Below are 22,506 nucleotides of genomic sequence, written 5' to 3'. Positions count from 1 at the left end.
GAAGGCAAGATCACTCTTAGAGCCGGCGATGATAGTGCTACTTATATGGCTAAATCCATGAGACACCCGAGTGGTCAAGACGGTCTTATTGATCTATGTCATCCAGTTTACTTGATAGAATCATTTATATTGGGAATGGGTCCACGTCTTGACGATTCCCATTCAGTCAGAGTTAGTGTGGGGAAGGAGCGAGAGGTTTCGAGTTCTCGAGTAATGGTGAAGTGTGTTTGAGAAAAAGGTGGTGGAAAGCGAAAGTTTGAAAGGGTTCATGGAGTTAGAAAAGAAGAAGAACAAGAGTGATGAATGGTCAGATTGTGATTCAGCATCTTTGAGGGCACTGGAGTTCTACCGAGGTGGAGGAAGCTCCACTCGGACGACCACGGGATTCACATAACATGGGTTCTTGAGGAAAACTCAAGTGTAGAGTTTATATATTTTATTTTATTTTTATTTCTATTTTCTTTTAATTTTCTTTGAATCACTAACGTAGTTTTTTGTAGTTCTTCTTTGTTTTTTTGTGTTTTTACGATTTGCTAGGTAAGGTAAAGAAATTTTGAGCTAGAGACGATCCCCAAGTTGAGTATATTGAAAAAGACAAGTGTGGGGATGTAGTAGTGGAGCCGTATACTTTATATTTACTATTTGCTGCTAATTATTCATGATTATTTTATATATTTGTCGGTTTGGGAATTACTCCAAATGCATAATATCTATCAGCTTAATAAGATATATTATTAGACATTGTTAAATTTTTCCGCTTACGTTCGTGTGTGAGAGAAGGAGGTACTATTTGCTGAGCACGTTCGTAGTTGGAGAGCATTAATGGAAGAAGACTTTAACATCATATTTCATGCGCATATTACCAGCTTAGTCTTTTCCATAATCTAGCTTATTAACATTTTATTTTGTTTTTGTTTTTAATTTTTTATAGTCCGACTTTATTTTATTTTTTATTTTAAGTGCTTCGTTATCCTTGCATTGAGGACAATGCAAAATTTAAGTGTGGGGATAGGATATTTGAGTCGTAGTTTAAATTTAACTATAAAATAATAAAAAATTAAAAAAATAATTAAAAAAGTTTTAAAAAAATATCTCTTTAATATAGTTTTTTGCGTTAAAGTGGGAGATGATGATACTTATCGGAAATTGGTTTTTCAGACTACTTATAATATGAGATAATATAAAAGAAAACGCACCTAACTTGGGATGTGTCGCTAGGCTCAGCCTTGAGAATGAAAGGGAAATTTGATAAATGGGTAAACGAAAATCTCTTATGGGTAAAGCGTTTAGTCCGTGGAAAATAAGTAATGAAAGGTCGGGCCATAATCAAGCCTCAATTTTTAGTATGAAATGTGAAAATATTATAAAAATTAAAATTTGAATACGTTATCATATGATGTTTGGGTAGGTTTAACGTTAGAGTATGCCAAGTAGCCGGTGATATAAATCTTAAACTGTCTCGCTTTAGTGTTTTAAATTTCATTGGCGTATGATTTTATAACCTTAAATCTTGTATTGATGGGATGCCTAGGGTCCGGAGACTATGGGTCTATATGCAGTTTATTCATATGGGTATTCGCAATTCCTAAGTGGGGTTGTGAATATTTAAAAAAAAGCTATAAAAGAGCAAACCCGCAGCTATCTGCCACATAAGTCATTAAACATGATCACTACATACTTAAAGTACAAATACACTACTGACTTGATCCTCCACGCTGTTAGCCATGTGGGGTCCCCTTGCTCGCGTCTCATTACCATTAAGAAATGCACCACAAGGGACACGCCACATGTAAATTTTATAGATGAAATCGTGCATACTCACCTATGGTGATGGGTTCGGGGTATTGCTTGATAACGTGGGTATGCCATGTTGTGGAGAACACTAGCTATTAATTAATTATACCTTAATCGTATCTGGCTGCTTGGTAGACTTTGATGCTTAAGCTTAGGCGGATAAACAATACCCTTGATCGTCTTAACTATTCATTAAAAAAAAGAGAGCAACACAAGTTTTAAATCTGCTAATTTTGAGGTTTAAGTCAAGTTGGGGTGGTCTGGTCCGGTAAGAGCTGAAAATAAGCGGGTCTTAATTGTGTAAACCACTGAGTAATATTAATGTTGGATCTTATTTGTCCCGGTAAATATTAAGGCATGGGTTTAAGTGGACAACAATATCGCTGATCGTTGTTTATGCGTTTTTCTGAACTTTAAAGTAATCTATATGCTTTTAAGACTGTATTTCCGATTTTGATTCTACTGCATTAGACTTTTTCAGGGACGAAAAAAGAGTAAGTGTGGGGATATTTGATATAATGCTAAATATATATGTTTCCCTTGAATATTTTATTTAATATTTAATTAGTTTTTGTTCATTTTTAGTCAAGATTTGTATACTACTAACATTATTATGTTATGTAGGTTCTGGGAGTTGATCATGATCGAAAAGAGCGAAAAACGAGCCTAAACGAAGCCGGAACGCAACAGGAAGCACCAGAAGGAGAACCGGTCAGATCAAGCCGGCCCCCTATGTATAGTGCCGCGCCGCGCGGCCTTGGGGGTCAACCATAGTAGCGCGGCGCCTAGACCCAGTTTTTCTAGAAAGTTTGCCCTTTTTGTCAGGTTTTCGGCCCTGTTTCAGTATAAATACACCCTAAACCTTAACCTAAAGAATACCCTACGAACCAAAGCCGAATTTGGAGTTTCTTGGAGCATATTTTGGAGTTATTTGGTGTTTTTGAAGGCAATGAATCACCCGGTGAAGAGCTTTACGTTCAAGATCAAAGACTGTTTATCATATTTTCACCATGATTTCTTTTATCATTGTTTTTTTTTAATTTAAGATGTTAGGCTAAACATTATAGACTGCCTAGGCTTATGATGAACCATCGTTGATGTTTTGATTTTAATTGGATTGTTTCTTTTCGTTATGGTTTTATGATTCAGTAAACTATTTTATTTTACTTGATTAATGCATATGTGTACTTGGTTTTGGTTGTTCTAGTTTTATTATTCCACATTATCCTTGGTGATTGTCTGTCATATAATTGGATTTTGTTAGGTCAATTACTGTGTGTTCTTGACTAGTTTGTGGTTGATTTGCAATAAAACCATACGAATAATATTATTAGTCAAACGAATAAAAGTGTGTTGTTAACCTAGAAAGCTGTAAGGTGATAGGTTATTGTTAGGTCTTTGTTGATTAAGATTGCTATATTTAGTTCTTCGTAGGGAGACCGTCTAGGTTTGATTAATTAACCTTGTCTAGCGAGTCAATTGAGTTTATTAAATTACCCTTGATTTCCGCGCTGTAAGGTATGATTTCACTATAAAGGTACTCTTTCATAAATTAATTAGATAACCGTAAGGAAGTTTAATACATATAATTTGTGTGTCTTAAAACTTGTTAGAAACTCATAGGTGTCTTCTTAAAGGGTCAAGGGTTCTGTTTGGGTTTTCTTTTAAGTGTCTATTTTATGATCCCAATTCCATAACTATTATTTTCCAACTATTTGATAATTGAAACTTTGGGGATTCTAGCCTATGTGGTTTTTCATTATCATCTGAATCAGTCAAACTTGTTTGTCTTGTGTTTCATTAATTGTCTTTTATTAATTAGTTTATTTTATTAGTTTAATATAATATAGTTAACCCCCCCCCCCCTTTAATAACAATAAATAAATAGTTGTAACAGTTAGTCGAGTCTAATTAATTAGTTAATATACGTAATTTAAAGAGTTTCGTGGGTTCGATATCCGGACTTATTTAGCTATACTAGAGTCGATCGGTTCACTTGTCGGTCAGTAGTTTAGTCGAGTTTAAAGAGTCTAGAGTAATACTTAGTGTCTAGATTAGCGTAATTTAGTTAATAATTATTTGACTAATTTTAGCACATTAAGCCCTCAGGAAAATTAGCTCTAACCTGAGCAGCACCTTACAAAGTCAAAGATGTTCTAAATAAAGGAGCATAGAAATTAATGAAGTTAGATGGAACTTTGATTCCACGCACTCGGAATCTGGCACAATTAAAGAAATGTTACATATGATGACCTGAGAAGTGGCCCGCGTGATTTATTTTGAATTTTATTTCCGGTCTGCGTGCCGATGATTAAAGGGATCTGAGTATCACCTTTCTTGATAATTAGTATTGTAAAGAAAGCTTTCGTGCCATCAACCTTTATAAAAATTAGTTATCTTTTCTATTTGTGGCCTGAGTGTCATAACATTTAACTAGGGTGCGTGCCATTGTGGCCTGAGTGTAATTACATTTAATTGGTGTACGTGCCATTGTGGCCTGAGTGTCATAACATATAGATGGTATGCGTGCCATAGTGACCTTCGTGTCATATACACATCTCTTGGTCTGAGAACCCAATATCCATATACACATTTCTTGGGTCTGCGAAGTCAATATTAATTCAAGTGATGTGCGTACTATTTAATGAGTATTCCTTTATTGGAATATATCTACGAATCCAATTAAAACACTTATATTGTTTAATGTAATAACACAAAGTGTAGGAAATGTGTAATATATTATCAAAAAAGGATTACAAGTTACATTGTGACTACTACAAAAGCGTGAAATACAAAAATTCAACATCTATTCTGGCGATTGTTGGGTAGAGTCAAGATCTTGAGGGACATGAGAAGTTTCTGGGTTCTCTTCTGAAGGGACGCAAAGAAACTCTCGAAGCAATTGCACACCATTATCTTTAGATGCAAACTCAATCAGCGCACTTTGAAGCAGGAAGGTTAGGCCATCAAAATCTTGTAGATTTTCGTTGTATTCCACTTTCATATCATGGCCACGCAAAGCATGCTCTTCAAGAGGCTGTTGGTTATTCACATAATCAACACCTTCCTCAAAACCAACTTTGTGGCCGGCTTGAGAAGAGGCAGTTAAAAGCTCCGCAAGACAATCTCCTAGTTTCGAACCGTCCTTGATATGTTCAATAACCTGGAAAAAACAAGGATGAGGGGAAAAGAAAAAATTATAGAAATCTCAAAGAAAATATTAAAGTACTCACCAATAGCAAACCCTGGGTCATAAGCCATTGCTTGCCATCCTCAGTTTGTAGTGCCTTTTCGTTCAGCTCATCATAGCTCTTCAGAAGCTTCAGGTTGTCCTCCTTTAGCTCTTGGGCACTCTTGTCAATCTCTTCCGTTTGAACCCTTCGCAACCCAGCTTCTTCCTCAAAACTTTCAATCAGTTCGCCTTAAACTGAGATTTGCCCCTCCAGCGTTGCATTGGCCTCCAAGGCTTTAGCAAGACCAGCCTTTTTTTGGCGAGTTTCCGGGCAGCCGTAGGAATAGCATTTTGATTCTTGCAAGCTGCCTCCACGCCTTGGCTGCAACCGCCTAACGTTCCTTTCCCACCAACAGTGTTGCTTCATTGATGTGCTAAAAGTAGTGATGTGTGAGAAACGTATATAATATTAATAACCAAGTTTTATCGAATTCACTTAAAAAAACACACAATCGGCAAGTGTACCGGTCGCAATGTAGCTAGCAGGTAAGAACGGATATCGAACCTAGGACACTATGGATAAACTCTAATTATTAAACCTAAAAGATTACTAACCTAGACTTTCTTTTGATTTTTAGAATTCTTTTTATATTACTTAAACTAATAATGCTTAACTAATTAAAAATTAAACTAAAAATAAAACTTTATAAAAATTGGGTTCTAAAACAAATATGAGAAACGACTACCTAGGTAATGGAATCCTACTAGTTAAACTTAATAGCAAACGAACTTGACTTGGTTGAAAAACAATATCTTAAAAAAATATGACACTAAAGACAAGACCACTAAAATACGCTAGATCGCCTCCCGGCCTCACCAACGACACCCTAGAACACTAATGACATGTGAAGCTCAATTGTTAAAGGGTTGGATCACCTCCCAGTCTCACCTTACCTAATAATACTATGGTACCCCACTACCCAAATCACCTCCCGGTCTCTTCGGATACAAAATATATTAATATAAAGAGGGTATTTTTAATTAATTTGAACAAAACTTGTATCACAATAATCTAAGGGACCTAGGATAACTCACTCCCGTGCAATTATTACCCAAACCCACAAAGACAAAGATGACACAACACTAAATTGCCTCCCGGCCTCTCTAGTGAAAGAATAATAAAAATCTAGTAAACTTTTATAAATAATTCCTACGGTTTTTTCGACCATAAACCGCAAACAAGTTGAAACACAAAGTAGACAACCTAATCATGCGCCTAACAATCACCAAAAACTATTAAACACAAGTGGAATAAATATTAAAGTAATAAACTAGATTCTATTACGCAACAATATTATGACCAAACCAATTAAAAACTTTACCACAATATTAAATCAACCAAAGTCAAATAATAGTTCATCAAACCATTAAATCTAACATAGTACTCAACCAAAACCTAGGTAGTATAAAGGTTTAGCTACTCATAATAAAGTGTGAAACAAAAATAAATGAGTTCGTGACAATAATTATAAAGCAAAATATATAACTAATAATAATAGTTTCGAACCTCTTGCCAATTGCCTTATGCTTTGTTTTACACAGTAGCGTACACTACCTTCAATTCTTGATGGGATTTGTTTACTTCAAAGGGTTGACTTTTCTTTTTTTATTTTGCTTTCTCTCTGTTTTTTTTGGTTTCCACGTGAACTTCACAAAAAAAAAACTAACCACCAATTAAATTGTGGTGCTTTGACAGAACCAAAACAAAACAGTAGCCGCACGTGATGGTTTCCACGTGAACTTCAAAATAATAATATAACTTCTTCTTTTTGACCTCTCTCTCTACGCCACCATACAAAACCCTCGAACCTCTCTCTATATAATATATATCTTTCTCTCGTCTCTGCCGCTCTCTCAATATATTATATATCTTTCTTGTGGTAGGGTTTTTAATAAACAAAACTTGAGCCTCACTCGAAACTCCACCAACAAGTTTAATTTCATAGGCCCAATTCTCTTTCTCTTTTTGTTTATTTGCTTAGCCTTGGAATCCATTTTCTCTTTTTATTTTCTTGTGGGCCCACCAACCATCAGCCCATTTGACATATTTCAACGAGCTATCCTGCACCTTGTAAAAAATAAAACTCATAAGAAATTGGAGCATTGTTAATGTGGAATTTTATCTTTTAATAAGCATGTTAACATTAAACTCCATAAAATATGTGACCATTTATTCCACCAGTTATTACTTTGATGCCATTGTGGTCTCAAGTTTAGCATAAATACTTTAATTTAGATCATTTAAAAATATAATCTTTAAAATCCAATTACGAGCCAAATAAAAATATATATTTAATAAAAACTGGCTCAAAATACTAGAAAATGTAGGAAATATCTATATAATAACATTTAATTTGCATCTAGTAAATACAACTTACTATTAAACATGTGTTTAATACTAAGTATAAAATAAATAAACATATTTGAGTTGTATACTTGTTTTTGCTTGTATTCTTTTGAACCCATAAAATACACACACGAACCACATAGTAGTAATATTCAATAATAACTGGCTCAAAAAGTATTCAAAAGTGTAGGAGATATTATATAATAATATGTATATTTTAGACCATATCAAATATCCCCACACTTAAATATTTTTCGTCTCTGAAAAATTTATTTGCAATGGAATCATAATCGAAAAATATGGTCATGAAAACATGTAAATTATTTCAAAGCTCAGATAAACGCAAAACCCTCGAGTGACGATATTGTTGTCCACTTAAACTTAGCCACCAGCATATCAAACCCCCACGCAAATTAAGCATTTAAGTTTAAATAATATCAAAAACCTATGGTCTCACACCTTTAGAGTTAAGATCCACCTACCCCATCTCAAGCATAATAAAGACAATTAAAATCAGGTTGAAACAGACTGGTTCAACTTATCACCATAAGATGAGAACCCTTAATGGTAAGAGGAAAATACACTTAAGGTGAAATTATGGATGATAGGTTAAATGAGGTAGTACGGGTATGCCCTAAATATTATTGGACTTTGTCCTATGTATACCCTAAAAAAATATTCATCGACTAAAAACCTTGAGTCGCAATAGTGTATCCTCAGATTCACCATCCTCTTGGTAACACGTAAACTCTTAGTCCCGTCTAGTATGTGCACTCTGGCCTCTTTTTCTATTTTTGAGAATGATTCTTTGGCATTTACAATACATAGCTTTTCTCTTTTTTTCATTTGCTTTTCGGACCAACTTCTTGAAATACTTTGTAATTTGCTTTTCTTTTCTTTTTTTTTCATTGTGCACTCGGGCATCTTTTCCCCAAATATATAACTAATTTTCAAGCTCTTATAAAAATTAGACATTGTGAGGCGCCACCACTGTTAATTTATTTTCATAAAACGAAGTGGGGTGCTAATTTAAAGTGCATTTAATTCGCACCACCTTAGTATAATCAACTTATGGTAATACTCCCTATGCCTTATCGAATTTCAGTTTCACTATCCCCCTTAAGATGAGAACCCACAAAATATAAGATTTAATTGGGTTTATTAAGAATATGCAATGGAAAACCTTTCAAGACTAGTTAGGTCTACCGACACATTCCAAGCTTAGTATGTTTTCTTTTATATAATCTCTTAATATTAGTAGTTCGAAAATCCAAATTCAAATTTTACTATCATTTTCCATTATAGTGCAAAAAAAAATTTCATTAAATTCTTGGGACATTTTTCATTTTTTTTTCAACTTCTTTTTTTAAGCCTTTCTTTAATTTAATTTATATATATTTTTTGTATTTAGAATGTCAGTTGCCATCCCCACACTTAAATTTCACAGTGTCCTCAATGTGAGACAGAAAAACACAAAAATAAATAAAGGAAAATGGAACAGACTCCCCTTGTAAATAGACGATATGCCTTGTGAGTCGTGTTCCGCGCCCTCTGATGTGTGTTGTGCGTGTGGTTAAAATGTAATGGATTGGAGATTTAGCTTTTGCACAAGATCGTGTTTTAATTTTATCAAAGTGATTTCTACTAAGACTAAACACACACAAAATTGGCAAGTATACCTATCGTATATGTAGAATAGTATTGGTAAGAACCAAGTATCGATCCATGGACACAAATGTTTCTAATAATAAATCTTTATTTTATTTCAATCGGAGAGTTTAATCATTTTGAGGTTGATTTTCTAACTTCTTATAAAACAGAAATACTTATATAATATATAGGTGACAAGAAGAGAATTTCCAAATGAGTAATTCAATTATATGAAGGTTACCATCTAAGATCAAGAATCCATTCAAGTCTTCCTTGGTGATTATTAAGTAAACAGGTGATAAACTTGTCCTAATAATATATGATAGAATAGTCCCTCATTTCTAAGCGAACATATTCTATGACATAAAAGAAAATAGCATGCGTATTTTCAAGTCCATCATATGCTTAATATCATGCTACCACGAGAATGTCAATTTAAGTAGACAAAGAGTTTGGTAAAGTAGAATGATTAGGATTGACTTTGATTTCTCAAACACCAATCCTAACAACTTCGAGTGGTTGTAGTTAACTCACACAACCTCCATCTGGTTGATTTGATTAGGTTTAACTTTCGTTACTTTTCAAACCCGAAAATCCGACCCATTTTAAATTTTCGGTTTTGTTTCTTTTTAAATTTATATATTTTTATAATATTATTAATTAATCTCAATTTTCGTTAATGTATTTATGTGATCATTTCTATGCAATTATATATTTCACCACCCTTGTAGTATTACATACTCATTTAAAACATTCATAATCAAGATCAAATATTTATGTACATGTCCCATGCAATTTACTAAAAATATATATTTAATAAAAACTGGCTCAAAATACTAGAAAATAAAGGAAATATCTATATAATAACATGTATATTTTAAACCAAATCAAGTAGTTATAAAATTATTAACTAAAATTATGCTATTTTAGACACTAAGCAATAATTCTAAACTCTTAACTTAACTCAAAATTACTAACGGACAAGTGAACCGGTCGACTCTAGTACAACTAAGTAAGTCCGGATATCGAACCCACAGACTCTTTAAATTATGTTAACTAGCTAAATTAGACTTTACTATGGACACGGCTATTTATTTATTTTTTTATAAAAGGGGGGTTTTACTAAAAACTAAGATTAAAATAAAATTAAAACTAATTAATAAAACTAAAGACGACTCAACTTAGAACCTGAACTTAATTAAGATGAAGACCAACAATCACCTATGCTAGAATCCCTAATGTATCAATTATCAGTTAGTTGGAAAATGCATGTTTTGGAACCGGAATCCTTAAAGTATTCATTTAATGGGATACCGAACAGGACCCTCGACAAGTACCCTTCTCAAGGAGACACCTATGGAACCCTAATAAGTTATTACAAATACCGGTTTAATTAGACTCACGATCGCTATTTTATTTTATGACAACTACCTCTATAAGAAATCCTACCTTACAACGCGAAAATCAAAGGTAGTTTAAAGAACTCAATCGACTAAATAGACAAAGTTGATAAATCAAACCTAGACGGACTCCTTACAGAGAACTAAATCTAGAAATTTAACCAACCAAGACCTATCACATAATCTATCACCTTACAGAAATTTAGATTAGTAGCACACTTAGGTCTATTTGATTTATTATTATTGTTCCTATGGTTTTAATGCATATTAATCACAAACTAGACAAAAACACATAGTAGATGACCTAACAGAATCCTATTATATGACAGACAATCACCAAAGACTCTGTGAAACAATAAAACTCGTCAAAAAATCCTAAGCCCACATATGCATCGAATGAATATCAATAAACCTCTTGCTCAATCATAAAACATAGCAAAATCAAAGTCCAAACTAAAATCCAACATCAACAAAAGTTCATCATAAACCTAGGTGGTTTAGGGGTTTAGCCAACAACCATACTCACAAAAGAAAATAAATAAGTTCAAATAGCGAATTCATGACGAAAACAATAAATTCGAACCAAATAATAATCATGTTTGGATGAGTAGTGTCAAGCCCTTTCTTCTCTAATTTTCTTCTATATCTTTTCTTGGTTATGGTCAAACCCCTCTTGCGACTGACTTCTTTTTGATGGCTATCCTCTTTTTCGTTCAACTCTAACTTATTCTCCTCCCAAGAAGGAAAATAGATAAATCAACTCCCCCTCAAAAACCATATTTTCGTCCCTTTTATTCTTTGTGTGACCTACTTATCATTAACCGGCTCCAATTAAGCCTTTTTCTCCCCAGCCCAACTGCAAGCCCATTACTTCATTTAATTCCTCTTTGATTCCTAGGCTTAAAATTTCATACAAATACATTGGTCCTTGACTTGATTATCTCATTAAAATTTTAAATGAACCATAAATTCAGTTAATTATTTCAAGGGTATTTTCTTTTCTTTGTTTCATCGCGAGTTTCCAAGATAATCACATTAAATTTTAATTTGCATCTAGTAAATACAACTTACTATTAAACATGTGTTTAATACTAAGTATAATATAAATAAACATATTTGAGTTGTATACTTGTTTTTGCTCGTATTCTTTTGAACCCATAAAATACACACACGAACCACATAGTAGTAATATTCAATAATAACTGGCTCAAAAAGTATTCAAAAGTGTAGGAGATATTATATAATAATATGTATATTTTAGACCATATCAAATATCCCCACACTTAAATATTTTCGTCTCTGAAAAATTTATTTGCAATGGAATCATAATCGAAAAATATGGTCATGAAAACATGTAAATTATTTCAAAGCTCAGATAAACGCAAAACCCTCGAGTGACGATATTGTTGTCCACTTAAACTTAGCCACCAGCATATCAAACCCCCACGCAAATTAAGCATTTAAGTTTAAATAATATCAAAAACCTATGGTCTCACACCTTTAGAGTTAAGATCCACCTACCCCATCTCAAGCATAATAAAGACAATTAAAATCAGGTTGAAACAGACTGGTTCAACTTATCACCATAAGATGAGAACCCTTAATGGTAAGAGGAAAATACACTTAAGGTGAAATTATGGATGATAGGTTAAATGAGGTAGTACGGGTATGCCCTAAATATTATTGGACTTTGTCCTATGTATTCCCTAAGAAAATATTCATCGACTAAAAACCTTGAGTCGCAATAGTGTATCCTCAGATTCACCATCCTCTTGGTAACACGTAAACTCTTAGTCCCATCTAGTATGTGCACTTTGGCCTCTTTTTCTATTTATGAGAATGATTCTTTGGCATTTACAATACATAGCTTTTCTCTTTTTTTCATTTGCTTTTCGGACCAACTTCTTGAAATACTTTGTAATTTGCTTTTTTTTTCTTTTTTTTTTCATTGTGCACTCGGGCATCTTTTCCACAAATATATAACTAATTTCTAAGCTCTTATAAAAATTAGACATTGTGAGGCGCCACCACTGTTAATTTATTTTCATAAAACGAAGTGGGGTGCTAATTTAAAGTGCATTTAATTCGCACCACCTTAGTATAATCAACTTATGGTAATACTCCCTATGCCTTATCGAATTTCAGTTTCACTATCCCCCTTAAGATGAGAACCCACAAAATATAAGATTTAATTGGGTTTATTAAGAATATGCAATGGAAAACCTTTCAAGACTAGTTAGGTCTACCGACACATTCCAAGCTTAGTATGTTTTCTTTTATATAATCTCTTATTATTAGTAGTTCGAAAATCCAAATTCAAATTTTACTATCATTTTCCATTATAGTGCAAAAAAAAAATTCATTAAATTCTTGGGACATTTTTCATTTTTTTTTTCAACTTCTTTTTTTAAGCCTTTCTTTAATTTAATTTATATATATTTTTTATATTTAGAATGTCAGTTGCCATCCCCACACTTAAATTTCATAGTGTCCTCAATGTGAGACAGAAAAACACAAAAATAAATAAAGGAAAATAGAACAGACTCCCCTTGTAAATAGACGATATGCCTCGTGAGTCGTGTTCCGCGCCCTCTGATGTGTGTTGTGCGTGCGGTTAAAATGTAATGGATTGGAGATTTAGCTTTTGCACAAGATCGTGTTTTAATTTTATCAAAGTGATTTCTACTAAGACTAAACACACACAAAATTGGCAAGTATACCTATCGTATATGTAGAATAGTATTGGTAAGAACCAAGTATCGATCCATGGACAAAAATGTTTCTAATAATAAATCTTTATTTTATTTCAATCGGAGAGTTTAATCATTTTGAGGTTGATTTTCTAACTTTTTATAAAACAGAAATACTTATATAATATATAGGTGACAAGAAGAGAATTTCCAAATGAGTAATTCAATTATATGAAGGTTACCATCTAAGATCAAGAATCCATTCAAGTCTTCCTTGGTGATTATTAAGTAAACAGGTGATAAACTTGTCCTAATAATATATGATAGAATAGTCCCTCATTTCTAAGCGAACATATTCTATGACATAAAAGAAAATAGCATGCGTATTTTCAAGTCCATCATATGCTTAATATCATGCTACCACGAGAATGTCAATTTAAGTAGACAAGTAGTTTGGTAAAGTAGAATGATTAGGATTGACTTCGATTTCTCAAACACCAATCCTAAAAACTTCGAGTGGTTGTAGTTAACTCACACAACCTCCATCTGGTTGATTTGATTAGGTTATAGTTACACATTGCATTAACATATGATTTCCTTAACTAGCTTGACAACCTAAGAAATCTTGTTAAAAATGTTATTTTAGAATTATCAAAACTAGAAAAATAGATCATAACTTATATCTCGTCATTTCTAAGTCCAATGTAAGGATCCATGTTTTATTTTTAATAAGTTATCAAAGTATTCTTTTTACCATTTCTAGTCTCCAAGAATATGAATGAACATGAATGATTTTTAGTCATCAACCTTGATCCATATGATTTTTAGTCATCAATATGAATGATTTTTAGTCATCAACCTTGATCCATATGATTTTTAGTCATCAATATGAATGATTTTTAGTCACCAAACTAAATCACATGTTAAACATAATCATCAAGTAAAACAAAGCTTCTTCATAGATTTTAGATGGTAAATGGAGTTTAGCTCATAATGAGCATGGTTATAAACATTAAAAGAGATGGAGATAATAAACATATGATCAAACTAGAACAATCTAACCAAATATGGATGAATCTTCCTTCTTCAATGGTGATGGATAATGATGATGATGGATGATGATGATGATAGCCTCCAAGCCTTCAAACTCTTCACAAGATCTTCAATATGAGTGTAATGTGAGTGTTTTTATAAGAGAAACCCGTATGGAATTTTTCTTCAAGCACACTTGATCAATGCAAAATGCTACTCTATTCATAGGCATTCTAGAGAGGTAGGCACGGCCCCGTTCTTCTGGAGGCACGCCCACTTTTTCCAGGTGTCCAGTTGCATTAAATGCTATGTCAGATCGTACATAATTACTCACCACGGGGCGTGCATCCTGAGGCACGACCCCGTGCTTTTGGTGACTTGTTATAAATCTTTTGTATTTTATGAAAGGTGACCACAGCCCCATGCCTTCTAAGGCTCGGCCCCATGCTTCTGTGTCCAGTATTTTGTCTTTTCTTGCAGATTTTTGTCTTTTCTAGCATCTAGAGGCATGGGGGCGTGTTCAGGTGTTTTCTTTCGTTTTTCTTCGACTTTTTGCTTGTTTCTTCGTTTAAGGCTTGGGTATACCTGAAATTACATTTTAATGTGATAAGTAGCGTTTTGAGCTGTATTATTTGATAGAAGTTGTAGTTTTTAAAGATTATTTGATACTAAAAAGATGTATAATTTTGTGTACATCACCCTCCAATTCAAACAAAATCAGTAAACTCTCTTCAAATAACGTCATCTCTCACGAACAATAACAACAATCCTGAAGCAAGTGGCATCCCCGCACTTGTTTAAAACCATAGCTCATCAACCATCTCAAAAGCAACCCTAGAACAACTTGCAAGTAAGAGAAGAAACACCCGGCATAGCAAAGAAATAAAATTATAACTAAAATGAAATGAAAACATAGTACCGGGTTGCCTCCCGGGAAGCGCTAAGTTTACAAAAGAGTCTTCAGCCGGACTCGTTCCCAAAACCTCAATCAGGAGGCTTCTCCTTTATCCTCTTCCCATTAGTGCTCCTCAACACTCTCATCTTACAATTAGTTGGGAAGAAACTAATTTCCAAACTCTTGTTTGCACAAAAATATGCATTCAGCTCGATCCACAAATTCTTGACATTATGAGGATATGACAAATTCGGCACACTTTGATTCCTGAGTCCATAAATCCTCCTTCTTGGGGCTCTTGATTTATGTGGTGATCCACGAACGAGTATTTTTAAAAGCCGATCTGCTTCACTGCGGAGATGCGGATAATCTTTCACAATAAGATGCAGTTCTATATTCTTCAATTCTTCGGATCCCCCTTGTGATTCCTCTTTGTCATTCAATTTTTTACCGGCTCCCTGAATATCAAAACTTTAAGCTCCTCAAGATCTCTTTCGGGGTTAGAATCTCTCTCATCCACTTCATCCTAAACTCGTCCTCCCAAGAAGGGATACACTCCTCTATCTTATCCTGCAACCCAACATCCTCAAACTTGATCTTCGGCTCGTTAAATTGTATTTGACTCATTAAGCCCAGCTGGAAATCCTCCATAATCAATTCATTCGAAATTGGTGTATTTTTATTACAACTATGGATAACACGTAACAAATTGTATAATATCTCTTCTGGATTTGATATGTGATCCATCATTTCACCAGATGAGTCTTTACAACCAAGAACATTCCTCATCCTATCAAACACCATGCAGAATTTGGGCTCGTGGTAACACTCCATTAAGATCATTGTATAGATAAACTTAAACAGAAAAGGATCGCATGCACCAAATACTAGTAATGAACAATAGGTTAAAGAAAAATTAAACTAAATTAAAGCAATAAAACTAAAATGTAGTAACCTAACTTCCACGACTCAAAATAGACTCCAAAAAACAATAAAAAGAAAAATAAAATAAAAACTATTTAGATTCCTACCAACCGAAAAAAAACAAAAACAAAAAAAAATAGCACGTACGTATCAAGTAAATTTAATCAAAGCTAATGAACGCAATAGCCAAAAGTCCCCGGCAACGGCGCCAAAAACTTGATGTGCTAAAAATAGTTATAAAATTATGCTAATCTAGACACTAAGTAATAATTCTAGACTATTAACTTAACTCAAAACTACTAAACGGCAAGTGAACCGATTGACTCTGGTACAACTAAGTAAGTCCGGATATCGACCCACAGACTCTTTAAATTACGTTAACTAGCTAAATTAGACTTTACTACGGACACATCTATTTATTTATTCTTAAAAGGGGGGTTTTACTAAAAACTAAGATTAAAATAAAATTAAAACTAATTAATAAAACAAAAGACGAAACTTAGAAATTGGACTTAATTAAGATGAAGACCAACAATCACCTAGGCTAGAATCCCTAATGTATCAGTTATCAGTTAGTTGAAAAATGCATGTTATAGAACCGGGATATTAAAGTATTCACTTAATATAATACCAAACAGGACCCTCGACAAGTACCCTTCTCAAGGAGACACCTATGGAACCCTAATGAGTTATTACAAATACCGGTTTAATTAGACTCGCTTACGATCGTTAATTTATTTTATGACAACTACCTCTATAAGAAATCCTACCTTACAACGCCGAAATCAAAGGTAGTTTAAAGAACTCAATCGACTAGATAGACAAAGCTGATAAATTAAACCTCAACGGACTCCTTACGGAGAACTAAATCTAGAAATTTAACCAACCAAGACATATCACATAATCTATCACCTTACAACTATTTAGATTAGCAGCACGCTTAGGTCTACTTGATTTATTATTATTGTTCCTATGGTTTTAATGCATATTAAACACTCACTAGTCAAAAAGACACAATAGATGACCTAACAGAATTATATTATATGACAGACAATCACCAAAGACTCTGTGAAACAATAAAACTCGTCAAACAATCCTAATCACACATATGCATCGAATGAATATCAAGAAACCTCTTACTCAATCATAAAACATAACAAAAGCAAAGTCCAAACTAAAATCCAACATCAACAAAAGTTCATTATAAACCTAGGTGGTTTAGGGGTTTAGCCAACAACCATACTCACAAAAGAAAATAAAAAAGTTCAAATAATGAATTTATGTCGAAAACAATAAATTCGAACCAAATAATAATCATGTTTGGATGAGTAGGTGTCAAGCCCTTTCTTCTCTAATTTTCTTTATCTTTTTTTGGTTATGGTCAAACCCCTCTTGCGACTGACTTCTTTTTTATGTTTATCCTCTTTTTCGTTCAACTCTAACTTATTCTCCTCCCAATAAGGAAAAAAATAAATCAACTCCTCCTCAAAACCCCTATTTTCGTCCCTTTTATTCTTTGTGTGACCTACTTATCATTAACCGACTCCAATTAAGCCTTATTCTCTCCAGCCCAACTGCAAGCCCATTACTTCGTGAGTTTCCAAGATAATCACATTAAATTTTAATTTTCATCTAGTAAATACAACTTACTATTAAACTTGTGTTTAATATTAAGTATAAAATAAATAAACAGATTTGAGTTGTATACTTGTTTTTGCTCGTATTCTTTTGAAACCATAAAATACACACACGAACCACTTAGTAGTAATATTCAATAATAACTGGCTCAAAAGTATTCAAATGTGTAGGAGACATTATATATAAATATGTATATTTAGACCATATCAAATATCCCCACACTTAAACATTTTTCGTCCCTGAAAAAGTTATTTGCAATGGAATCATAATCGAAAACTAAGGTCTTAAAAACATGTAAATTATTTCAACGCTCAAATAAACGCAAAACCCTCGATTGACGATATTGTTTGTTCACTTAAACCCAGCCACTGGCCTATCAAACCCCAACGCAAATTAAGCATTTAAGTTTAAATAACATCAAAAACCTATGGGTCTCACAGCTTATGGTATATCAAAAAGTTGTTCTTGTGATTTTCCATTTGAAGACACAACTTCTTCAGGAATAATAACGTTAAGAGGAGAAGTGAGAGGTTCTTGGATGCTCATTCCTTTTGCGGGCGTATCAGGACCATATATCATTAACAAAAACAAGCATAAAGAATGGTAAACAAATAGAAAAAAAAATGTTAGTAAGAAATCCAATTTGAGCGTCGTGTCGCTTACTTAGCTTGGGTTAACTTTAGAGCTCCGCTTACTCATATGATGTGTGGGAAAAAAGAGATTGGTTGGTTTTGGCTTATGCCCCTATTGAGTAAGATTGCTTGCTAGTTGCCATCAGTTCAATCACTTAAATCAGTGAAATCTAGAAATCAGTCTCATTTCACCATTAGGGAGAATCCACTTTATCCATCTCAATCTCTGTCATCGAAGACTAGAACCGAAGGAAGGTCTCTTACAACTATATTGAAATTCCTCATGGAGGGCGTCAAATGCATCAAACACACCTATCCATGAATCCCTTGCTCCGATCCGAAATGGCCAATCAACAGAAGAGGCTACGGTAATGCTTCTACACCTTCAGCAAAAGGAGATTGGGGCTATTCTCCCAACTAAGTGATACGCTACCTAAATGTCAACCATTATTTAGGATATCTCGTTTTAATAGCTCGACTATAGAGAGAGGAACTAATGGTAACAAGCCAGACCAGATGATCTTCAAAGACATCATTCACCGATCGATTAGATGAGAGAGGTCATTCAGTGTAAGACCTGAGGTAGACGAACGACTCTTTCTTCGCTTCGGGGACGGACGTCCTACGGTAGGTAACAGCAGGTACAAGCAACTTGACCGAAGGGGACCAGCGCTTCTACTCTTCCACCGAGGAGCCGTTTGCAGCGAGAAGCAAGGGATGTCGTGAACGGTGGGAGGTCAAAGAGAATTTACCTATTCATAGAGTGATCCTATGATCGATACAGGATATAGACTATCTCTTTCTTTATTCGATTCTTTTTTTGAAAATAAAAAAAGAAAAAAAAGAAGGGCGACTCAACATCTCAGCTAGAGTTAGGGGTGGGACTTGTTGGCATAATGCAAGCTGGAACGTGGGAATTCGAGGTCTCATGAACTACTATTAAAAACCTACTTTTTTCTTTTTGGACAAACGATATCAGGTCAGGTCTATGGATGGATCCAGATCTACGGGCCGGCCGGCCCTGGCCGATGAGCATAGGGAATCTATACTCGAGCGTTCAACTGGCCCCTGCCATATTTAATGAAATATGGGATACCTTGAAATGTCTGCGTAGCCACGCGCTTGACCCGATCCTCAAGACAGATCTTCTTGATTTTCTTTGGCCTCACCGCTTGTTTTTTCTTGGGCGGGGCGTCAACAGTGTCCACACGGTCCCCACAAACGGGATCAGTTTCAGGGGCTTGTTCAGCTTGGCTACCACCCGCATCACTTGATTTCAAGGAAAGATGTTTCCTCTTGCGGTTTGAGATCTGCTAAAGCACGCATAACATCCGACAAATCAGAAGCACTGACGGGACATTCTTCTTCGCGGGGTGATGATTCATCACTTGATTATAGTAACACAATCACCCCATCAGAAGTGAGCGCGTTCAAAGGCCGAGGGTTTATAGAGAACTCCCCAAAAGTAAAGATAGATTTTGACACTACAGGCTCAAGGAACAGATCTTTAGGAAACAAAAAGTGGTCCCTCGTCCTGTCAAGGACATGAAGAGCTTTGGGATCACGCAGACGGCGTTGCATACAACCCACCACTTTATCAAGAAGAGCGTTTACCACTGAACCCTCACCTACCATACCAAAATAAATATGAGGAAATGTACAATGATAAATATGGAAGGGAGATGTACAGACACGTACTTTCATCTACGCTCTAAAAAATGGTTCAAGTTCTGGATATGGCCACAAGCGGCTCATACTGGCCTATACAAGGGCTTCCTCGACAATAGCCTGCATCGGAGTAGGCGTTTGAGTTAATGACTTGAACTACACTTGGTCCTCGTAGAGAGCAAACCGCTGATCAGGAAGTTTCTAGTTTTACGGACGACGGACCATGGTAATTAGAACCAAGTCCTCATGAACCCAAAATAATTTCGTACTCCAGTCGTACGCGTTGCAGGGGGCTCTTTCCCCAACACCATCTTACTAGTGGTGGCATAGTTGAACCAGCCACCACACCCATTCATCTTGTAAAACACAATAAATTTCTCCACAGTGGGCACGGTATTGTTGGCTCGGCAACAAAATTCAAAATGGCGTATCCTCATCAAACCAAACGGGTGCACCTGGGAAACATGGATCCCATGCCCCATAATAAAATTTTCCAAAAACTTGGTAATAGAAAATCGAATATTTTCGGTGGCAAAAAATTCGGCATAAACGACCATTTGGCCTGCCGGAGGCTTATCGGTGGTAGATTGGGATACAGGGAACTCCGGTTCCCATTCCGGTGCAATACCATAGGTGGTAATCAGGTCTTGAAAATATTTCTCCTTCCAGTTAATCTCCATGAGATCATGATGTGCTAAAAACAGTCAGTAAATATTAACTAAATTAAACAGATAATAAAAACTAGACTTAAGACTCAACTAAACAAAACACCGGCAAGTGTACCGATCAATTGTACTAAAGCTAAGTTAGTCCGGAATATCGAACCCACAGGACACTATAAATTACGTAAATTAACTAATTAGACTCGACTTATGACACGCCTATTTATTATTAATGTTTTAAGGGGGGTTTTAAACTTGTATTAAGCTAAGCAAATAAATAAACAAGTAAACTAAGAAACAAGCAATTGAACACAAGATCAAAACCAACAAGAGAATGAATCTACCTAGGTAAGAATGACATGCATCAACAATCATCAAGCAATGGACAAATAACATGATTATGGAAACTGATTTTTAAACATATTCATCTAATAAACCCTAAAGAACCCTTGACCGAATCAAATGAAATTCCAAAGAACAATTATTAGATTATTAAGCAATCAGTATTATTGATTTCCGCAAAGTCATCAAATAGGGTTAATTAATAGTATCATAGGCAAGCAATCTTACGAAACACTAAACCCTAGATAACTTGATAAGCTAAACATGACATCATGAACATGGATCAACACAATAAGCAAGAATATTGTCACTAATCTATCCTAGCATGCGATTGACCAAGACACATGAACAACTCCTCACCTTACAGCTATTGGAATTTAGCAAAACATTCAAAATCCTAATCAACAATTAACAAGCTTCTATGATCTAATAGGCCTATTCAACCATAATAATCAAAACACCAAGTAAAGATTAAACATGAACCCTAATATCTAAAGAACACAATCAATATAAAACAAGATCCATGTGAAGCAATAGTTAAATAATCAATCAAGATAATAAATACTTATACGCATCACGAAAACAAAACCAAGTCTTTACTATTAATAAAATGAAACCATAATCAAAACATTATCCAAATCAAGAATCAAGTCTCAAACATGTTCATAAAACCTAGGTAGACATGAAGTCTAGCCTAGCATAGTCTTAATCAAAGATAAATAACTAAAACCAAGAACAAAGAAAAACACCATGAAATATAATGAACAAGAACAAAGATAAAGAACGAGAGAATCCATCTTAATCGACCCTTGAACACTTGGATGAAAGCTTGATGATCTTCCTTGATTACTAGCTTCAAAACCTTCACAAACCCTTGGAAAATCGGCTGCAATAATGTCTCACTCGGCTGGGTTTTGCAAGAGATGTTTATATAAACGAGTACCGGGCTTGGGCTTGTAAAATATGTTGACCAGAAGGCCCTAGGCGCCGCGTGGCTGCCATAGCCCCTCACCTTCGCGTGCGGTGGCACCCTCAAAAGGGAATTTCGGATTTTTGTTGTTTTTTCTTGATTATTCTTTATTAAATCTTGATTAATCTCTTCTTAAACTCCAAGTAATATTGAGAATCTTCTAGAACTTGTTTCCCTTGCTTCTCCACGCCATCATATATATGAAAACATAACAAAACATTAGTGAAGCAATCAAGTAATCATTGACAAGCAAAACGAACAAAAGACGAACTTAACCTTTACATGATATGATAGAAAGAATTAGAGCTTAACACTCAAGACACCAAAAGATATAAAACATAATAAATAGATAAAACTTGACTCAAAACCTTAAATAATATAAGATAAACGAAAATCGAACTAAAACGAACTCAAAATATTAAAGAAACATAACTTTACACGGGAAACAAGATGTATAAATAGACGTGTATCAGATCAATCGAAAGAAAATTCTTCTTTTCGTTGGCCATGAGATCGACATCAAACGGGTCACAACGAGCTATGGTGGTCAGAAAGGAAATAACAGTTGATTTCAGGAGAAGGCGAAAGAAAATGAAGATGAAAAAAAGGAGATAAAAGAACAAGTAAAAT

Source organism: Bidens hawaiensis, unplaced genomic scaffold (genome assembly GCF_021521415.1).
Source record: "Bidens hawaiensis isolate Kalapana, Puna unplaced genomic scaffold, B.hawaiensis_p1.1 tig00009447_1, whole genome shotgun sequence".
NCBI classification, from domain to species: domain Eukaryota; kingdom Viridiplantae; phylum Streptophyta; class Magnoliopsida; order Asterales; family Asteraceae; genus Bidens; species Bidens hawaiensis.
This window is presented reverse-complemented; position numbering follows the sequence as displayed.